Raw genomic sequence first — 8,450 nt, 5'->3', positions numbered from 1 at the left:
GCTCCTCGGGCCGCCCCGGAAGCCCGTCCGCGTCACTTCCGCTACCGGCGGCGCGGAGTCCACGCCTCGCTCCTGCGTCCGATCCCGGGGGAGCGCGGTCGGTGCTGGCGCGGACGACCCCGGGGTCAGGCCAGAGACAGCCCTTCGGGGCGAACTCCGCGTCCCCGCGCGGGCTGCTGGCCGTCTTATCTGAGGCTGCTGCGGACCGCGCGGGGCCAGGAGCGGGCCGTTGGGACCACCCTCCGGCCTAAGCCCCCTCGCCACGCTCGCCTGGGCGGCCTTACTGGCCTTGGGCGAGGGGCCACCGGAATTGGCTATCTCCAACCCGTAGAGTTGCTTTAAGGATTATTGTCTTTTGAGGGAGGGGTATGTACAGTGTAGTTTGGACACAGGATTAAAGGAACAGAACATTGCTGGGCGTGGTGGCGCGTGCCTGTAACCGCTCGTTCCAGCCAAGTGTGGCCAATTTACCGAGACCCTGCCTCAAATTTTTTAAAAAGGCTGGGAAAGTAACTTAGTGCCAAAGTCCTGCGTTCTAATTCTAGTACTGGAAAAGAAAAAGAAGCAAGACATTACACAAACATTATGAGGTGGTTTCCGTGCTTAAAACTTTAATAACGCCTTGTCACGCTGAAAAATCCACTTTTCTAGGGTTAAGGCGCCCAGCTTAAAGGGACTCCTGCTTGCTGCTCGTCCACAGGACCATGGCACACCTAAACTGGTCGCCTTCCAGTTCCCCCACCGCGCCGCCAAGCGCTTCTCTTTGTGGACTCGGCTGTTTTTGGATCCTTGGCCAGGAATCCTCTCCCCTCTCTCCCCTCAAAATGCCAGGCGCTTCTTTTTCTACCTTCCTGTAAGCCACGTTAGAGCAGCCTTTCCTGTGCCACCAGTCTGGTAGGACACCTTTGTTATGCTAGTAGTTCCTTGGTAATGCTTCTTGAAGTCTATAGTTTGTTGACTGCTTACTTCACTGTTTGTCCATCTTCCCACCAGAATGTAAGTTTTATTAATAAATTTTTTTTTTTTTTGGTCCTGGGAATTGAACTCAGGACCTTGCGCTTGCCAGGCAGGCAAGCTATATCCCCAGTAGAGCCTTAAAGATATTCAGGGCCTTAGTGATACCTGATACTACTTTATGCAGACAGAACAGTGATTCATGATTTTTCCCAGTGCCCCTGGGCGTTTACGATGTCTACAAAATAATGTTTACAACATTTTATAAATCAAAATACATTTTTTAAAGCAAAAGGAAAAATATCCTGTTTTCAATTTCCCCCTACTCATTGTGGGATTTTAGATTAGTCACTTGATGTCTTTCACCTTCAGTTTCCTTATCTGAAAAATCCAAGAACAACTTGTACCTTACAGAGTTACAGACCCATACTCCTAAGTTTCTGGTGTTAGGTTAAGAAATTTTGCTGGGTGTGGTGGTGCACATCTGTAATCTCAGCCCTTGAGATGCTGAGACAGGATTGCCATAAGTTTGAGGACAGCCTGGGATACATAGTGAGTTCAAGGCCAACCTGAATTACAGAGCAAGACCTTGTCTCAGAAAGAAACAAGAGAAAAAGAAAGAAAGAAAGAAAGAAAGAAGAAAAGAAAAGAAGAGAGAGAGGAAAGAGAGGAAGGAAGGAAAGAAAGAAGGGAGGGAGGGAGGAAGGAAGGGAAAGGAAAAGGGAAAAGGGAAAGAGAAGAGAAAAAAGAAAACAAAAAGGGGTCTGGGATGTAGTTCAGCAGCACAGCACCTGCTGGACAAGCACAAGGCCCAGAGTTCAATTCAAGGTAGCAAAAAGAAAACAAAAAAAAGTTTGCCATGGGATGCACACCTGTAATTATAGCACTCAAGAGGCTAAGGCAGGAGGACTATGAGTTTGAAGATAGCCTGGGCTACCCAGTGAGTTCAAGGCCAGCCTGGTCTATCTAGTGAGACCCTGTCTCAAACAAACAAAAACACTTCACTATCAAAGGATAGTATCCAGCATTTTTTGCAAGGCAGAAAGGAGGCTACTTTGTACTGTGACAAATGCAATATAAAACGTATGTGCCTGGCATGGTGACCCACGCCTGTAATCCCAGCACTCAGGAGGCTGAGGCAGGAGGATCCCTGTGAGTTCAAGGCCAGCCTGAACTGCATTGTGAAACCTTGTCTCAGTTACAGCCGATAATAAAAAAAACTTCAGTTCTCTTAACTGGGGTAAGTTAGGAGTAAACAACATCTCTGGTATTGAAGAGGTGACTATGTTTACAAACAGAGGAACAGTGATACATGTCAACAAAAAAGTTCAGGCATCTCTGGTAGTGTACACTTTCACCATTATAGGCCATGTTGAGATAAAACAGCTGACAGAAATGCTACCTAGCAACTTAAACCAGCTTGGTAGACAGTGACGAGTTTAAGGAGATTGGCTGAAGTTTTGCCTAAACCGTCTGTGGAGAGAATAGCACCACTTGCTACTGGAGAGCAGGATGATGATGAGGTTCCAGATCTTTGGAGAATTTTGATAAGGCTTCTAAGAATGAAGCAAACTGAATTGAGTGAACTTTTAAAGAAGATAAAACCTGGAAGAAATTACTAGGGGCTGCTATTTTATATTATTGCTGCTTTTAAAGATTGTTTTTAAATACCTCTACTATATTTGTACATCTCTAAGATTTTTAAGCCCAAGCCCTTTGGACACTGCAGCTCTTCTCAGTTTTTGCTTATATACAATACAGTCTTTGCAGGCAGTTAAGCTGAGGAAGCCTGAGAATAAAGTTTGAAGTAAAGATTGATAAAATTCTTTGCCTAGTTAAAAGAAATGAGTACCTATGTACTTTGGGGTTGCTGGATGCTTACTCAATAGCCCTATGCCTTTCATTTTTGCTAGTAGACATGATTAGCAAGACTAGTTCACTCTAATCCCCATGATTCAAAGGGTATCTGTTTGACAGAGACAGAATAGGAGATGAACCATTTCTAGCTAGAAAACATGAGAGCAAGATCTGCTAGGGGTTCCAAGGAAAGATTTCCTTAGTTAGAATGAAACAATAGGAAAATTAGTCCTACTTCTGGTACACTGTTTTCCCAGCATTTTTTTCCTGGAATTATAGTGGCCTATTGGGACCATTAGGTGAACTAGTATGAGGATAAACAGAAAAAAAGATTGCAACCTGGTTCTTTGGTGTTACCATTTAGCCACTTAATTAACCAACCTTAAGATCCACATCAAATCAGAACTTCCTATAATATGAAATGCAAAATTTCCTTATGTAAGCCAATTTAATTATAATTTTGTAATATACAATTGAAGGTTAACTGATACTATATATATAATATATGTATATAATATATTATATAATATGTATAATATATATAGTTGTTTTTAAGATAGGGTCTCACTAGGTAGTTCAGGATGGACTGAAACTCATGGTGATCCTCTTGCCTCAGCCTTCCTAGTGCTAGGGTCACAGGCATGTGCCACCATACCCAGCCCTACATGATTACTATGAATATGCACTTATACAAGACACAGTGTATATCCAAATACTTCAAGTACTCAAGCCCCTCCTTTTGCAGCTCATTCTTATTAGTAGACCAGAAACTTTTCTCAAAAACTTGGCTGGAAGCTTCTACTGCCTCTTTTAAAAGTAAAACTTCCCTCCCTTTGAAAGATGGGGAAGAGGACCTAAGGGACCCCAAGAAGGTCCTTCAATGTTACTCTATCCCCAAGAGTTTGCCCAGAAGACAGTGGGGAAGGCACTGTAGCCCACAGCAAGAGAACAGTATGTTCTTGCAGGGTAAGCCATAAAGGCCTTAACCAACCATGCTATGGTGTCCTAGGGAAGGAAGTCATAGTGTATAAGTGGAAAATTTCTCAATGTACCTCATTCCTCAGCAACTCTACTTTTTCAGCTCCTGCTTTGAAAGATTGCTTCTGTCATGCTCTGTGTATATTTTCTAAGCCTGCCAGTTTTCCTCAGCCTATAGCCAGAGGAATAAACAGAAAGTTAGAAACAAAGAGAGCTAATTTTCCAACTCAACATTACTTTCTTTTCAGACCTTACAGACAACAGCCTGGGGAGGGCCCAGGTTCAGAACTTTAAGCTAGTCTTCTTGCACTATGACCCTTTCCTTTAGCCACCAAGCCCTAATTACCATGTGATTCTGGGATCCTCTCAGCCAAGAGATACTCAACAGTACCCAGCCTCACTCTGCCCCAAGGCTCTTGCTTGACAAGAATGTGCTCCAGCATATTTTGCCAATTAACAGAGCAGTGATGGCTGTTCAAACAATGCTGAAGTGATGGCTGAGGTGATGGACGAGGCTTCACTTAGAACCCCGGGTTCCACGATTAGACAGTACAGGTCCTGGGCACCCAGGCTCTTTGAGAAGCAACCAACAATAAAACCTTGAAGCCCTTTCAAAAATCACTCTTCTAAAACTAAAGCATATAGCAAAATTTTGCCATAATCATCCTCCCACTCACCCTCTCCCACCACTCCCACCCCAGTAATTGAACCCATGGCCTTGTGCATACTAGGGGAGCATTCTACCACTGAGCTACATCTCCAACCCTGGAAAATTCTTTTTCCTTCACTTATCATGAATTTATTTTGTCTCATTTCAACTGGGAAAAATCTGCTCCATGCTCCAATTTGCTCTTCAAGTTCAACCAACCTAACTTTTATTGCTGAAAAGGAACATGGGTCTTGTTGGCTCTTTTCCAAGGGAATCTGGCAGGTGGTAGCCACGGGTTAGCTCTGCAATTTGAAAAGTCACTTGGCCTCTGGAGGAATGCTAGGCCCATTATATACACACTGGCTGCCAGTGATGACTTCTCACTGGGCCCTCTGCCAGAATCCTCTGAATCATCTTCTCCCAGTGTACAGAGAAAACAATGCTCTAGCAATACCAGCGAGGAAGGCCGGAACTTACATGCTGGACAACTGTACTACTAGGTTAAGGTACAAAACTGTAGCATCATAACAATATGTAAAACAATAACCATTGATAATTTTCTACCACTTTGTCTGTAATTTGGTAAGCCCCCCCTATTATTATGTTATCCTTCTTTTACGCTTTAAAAAAAAAACAAAAACAAAAACAAAAACAAAAAAAACAAAAAAACTGTAGCATCTCCAAAATTGGCCTGAGTGGGAAAAGACAATCATGTGGGTAAGTTTCTGCTTACTTGAAGATTCGGGAATGCAGAGTTCATCCTGCACGCTCAGTATCACATCTTGATCTCCCCCTCTGCACTCATGAACCACAGATTTCTAGCTCATTTTACTTCTATTTTCTAATTTTGATCCCTTGGTATACGTTACAGCCCTATGATGACAAAGATGAATAGAACATGGTTTCTGCTCTGGGGAAAACAAGTTACAAAATAAATACATTAAGTGAAGTGCTATCTAGTGCACTAGCATATCATCTACTGTACTTGTCAGGAACAAAATTAAGTTGTATTTTATTCTTTTATAAGTATCTCCTAAGACTAGAAGACAGAGGTGGGGGTGATAGTAGTTGTGGTGAACAATTAAGTCCTAGTCTTAGCTTTAGATTACTTTTGCAATGCTCGCTTTTACAAGATACTAAGTACATATTGTAAGTATTAAAAATACCCAAGTAACATATTAACATCCCAGTCAAGATAGGGAGAATAGTAAAATGAGCAGTTCATGTTGTTAATCACTTCTTGGACTCTCTTCTACTCTTCTCATTTTCCTGCCTCCTTATTGTTTCACCACCACACACATTGGAGGTATCTACTAGGGAATCTGTCACCTTAGGTTCTGCTTTGTCTACCTTTTCCTTAACTTGGTTTGCAGGATTGTACACTGTTTTTCTCAATTCATCTCCTAAGCTATCTTATTCTTGCTTACTATCTATGAGTATGACTTCAATACCTGTAACTGCAGCTTTGGAGTTCTGCCTGAGCACCAAACCTGTTTCTCAGAATCTTTATCCTACTGCCCACATGAACCTTAAAACTCAGTCTATACAAGGCTAACTGCCTTTTGTCACAAAATTCACCAACTTCCTTCTGTAGTCTCTTACTACCCAATCTTGATTAGAATACCCCAATATACTTGTACGTTCAAGTAGAAACCTGCACACCAGTCTCTATTAATAGGACTCAGCCATGGAGTTCTAGTAATTGTATCTCCTATCTCTCAAGTAGGCCCTTTCTTCTCTACCTTGAACACTATAGCTTTGTTCCAGCTTATTATCTTTCTCCTGTACCAGAGGACCATGGCCCTAATCATATCCCTCACTAAACCTGAAACTCCTTAAGGAAACCCTGTTTACCTCATTTGTAGATTGTGCCTGCCTTTTCCCTCACAATATTCCCACCACAGTGCTTTGCCTGTTTCTTGTATGTGCACAAGGAAGCCCTGGGAAATATGACTGCACAACAACGCATTATCCCAGCCTAAAACCTGTGAGAGATATAATTTCATTTGTTTTACTAGTAGGAAAAAAAGGGACACAGACCGCATTTTAGAAATAGAAGCCACTGTTGTCTTTATAAAACACAGAATTGTGCTGCTGCTGTTGCTTGCTTCAGAAGGAACTGTACATTACAGCTGCTGGGATAATTTCACAATGGACTGGACAAGGTACAGCTCAAAGCAGGACAAAAACACAAATGGAAACAAATGCAACCAAGTACACAGCTGTGGGGCTCCAGGGACATTTCCCCATCCATGCCGGACTTGAAGAGGGATAAAAAGTTTAGAAACTAAAGTGAAACCCAGAGTATCACACATGCCCACCACATGGCTGCTAAGTGCAATATGACACACCATTAGGTCAGACTGTGTGCACAGGAAAATCATTCATTTTTCCTTATTGCTACTGCACCAGGGGACTCAGTGCATTTGGACACATTGTCTTTACTTACACAATTCTTGGAGAGTTTCCTATTTTCCTTTTTAAAGAAGGACATCTGTCTTTCCCACATCATTCTGTTTTGAGCCCACTCCTTCCACTCCCTTTCTTGGGCTCCCAAACAGCAGCCAGAGGTTCCAAGTCAGTAGGAGTAGAATAAGGGGAGAGCACCAACCCAGCCTTTCTCCTGGCCAAGGGAGAAGGCAAGTCCTAATAAGTAGGGGAAAGAGAAAACTGAGAACCCCTCCTCCCCAGTCTGCTTAGAAGGCCAAATAAGAAAGAGTGCCTGCATATCCCTGCCATGATCAGACTTTAAGAAAGAAGGTGCCCCACCTAGTATCGTGGACTGGCCTAAGCACAGTAAATAAATAAAAATAACTTCTCCGGATGTAATTTCTAAAACTGCCTTTTGGCTAGTTTGAGATGACTCTTCTACCCTGAAAGGGAAGGAACTTCCATCCTTCTTTGTTATATACGATGCCTGGTCTAAAACACTGTCCTACCATCCTTGCAGATACCCCATGGGGCTTGTCTCCTTGGCTGCCCATGTGTAGGGGACCTGTTCCCCTACCTCATTTACAAAATTCTGGACAGAAAAAGAAAACTATCCAAAAACATTGCTGCTCAGTCAAAGAAGCTACAGAGGAGCTATGTAGCAGGTGGGAAAAGAGGAGCTTTTTAGGGAAGTTTCATGCTTTTAGGTACCTTTTTCTTCAGCCTTATTCAAAGCTAAGTTCTCAGAAATAATAGCCTCAGGCCTATCCTTAGAGGCCAGCATAGCACCTCAATCAATGGGTCACACTGGGATGGATAAACTACTGAAGAGTACTCCTCTACTTTCCCATCTTTTAACCAAACTCTCTCCATTCTCTTTTCACTCATCTTCCTCTACACCCATCTTTTAACCCTCTAACCCTGAATATCGAAGTAGCTCGACCCTAGGACACCTTCAGCAAAGGGAAGCCCCAGGTAGAGAGTAAAAAAAGAAGCAGAACTAGAAAAAGCAATGACAGCAACCAGCTCCAAGGAATGGTGTGAAAACTGCCAAAAGCCCCCTCAATTTTATGCGAGTTGGGCACAGCCCGCTGCTGTGCCCTGGTGTAAGCTTTTCTACAGTACAACCCAGGGTTAACACCACTGGGTGTGGGGAACAGGTTTTTGGTCTTCTGCAGTCAAGGGGTTAACTAACAGTGGGATCACTGCGGCCACGCAGAGAATTCATCATCACATAGGCTGCCGGGTAGGCAGGCCAGCCAGCAAGCAGGCTCAGTGAACAGAAAAAAAGGAAAAGGCAGGCTGGAAAAGGGAGAAGTGGAAAAGGAAAGCAGAAACTGTGGAACAAAGCATACAAGAGACCTAAAAGGATAAAGCTGGGGTCCTCCCAGTGCTTCCTTAGAGTTTGGTAAGAAGCACTACTTAAGCTTAAAACGTTTTTCAATGTGCATGTACCACCTTTCAAACAAGAATAACCAACATGGTTTGGGAATTTTTCAAGTCTCAGAGACTTTCTTTAAAAAAATCAGAGAAAATAGGGGCTGGGGATTTAGCTCAGCGGCAAAGCGCCTGCCTGGCAAGC

Source organism: Chinchilla lanigera, unplaced genomic scaffold (assembly GCF_000276665.1).
Source record: "Chinchilla lanigera isolate Chin_1 unplaced genomic scaffold, ChiLan1.0 scaffold00051, whole genome shotgun sequence".
Taxonomy (NCBI): domain Eukaryota; kingdom Metazoa; phylum Chordata; class Mammalia; order Rodentia; family Chinchillidae; genus Chinchilla; species Chinchilla lanigera.
Note: the sequence above shows the minus strand (reverse complement) of the source record.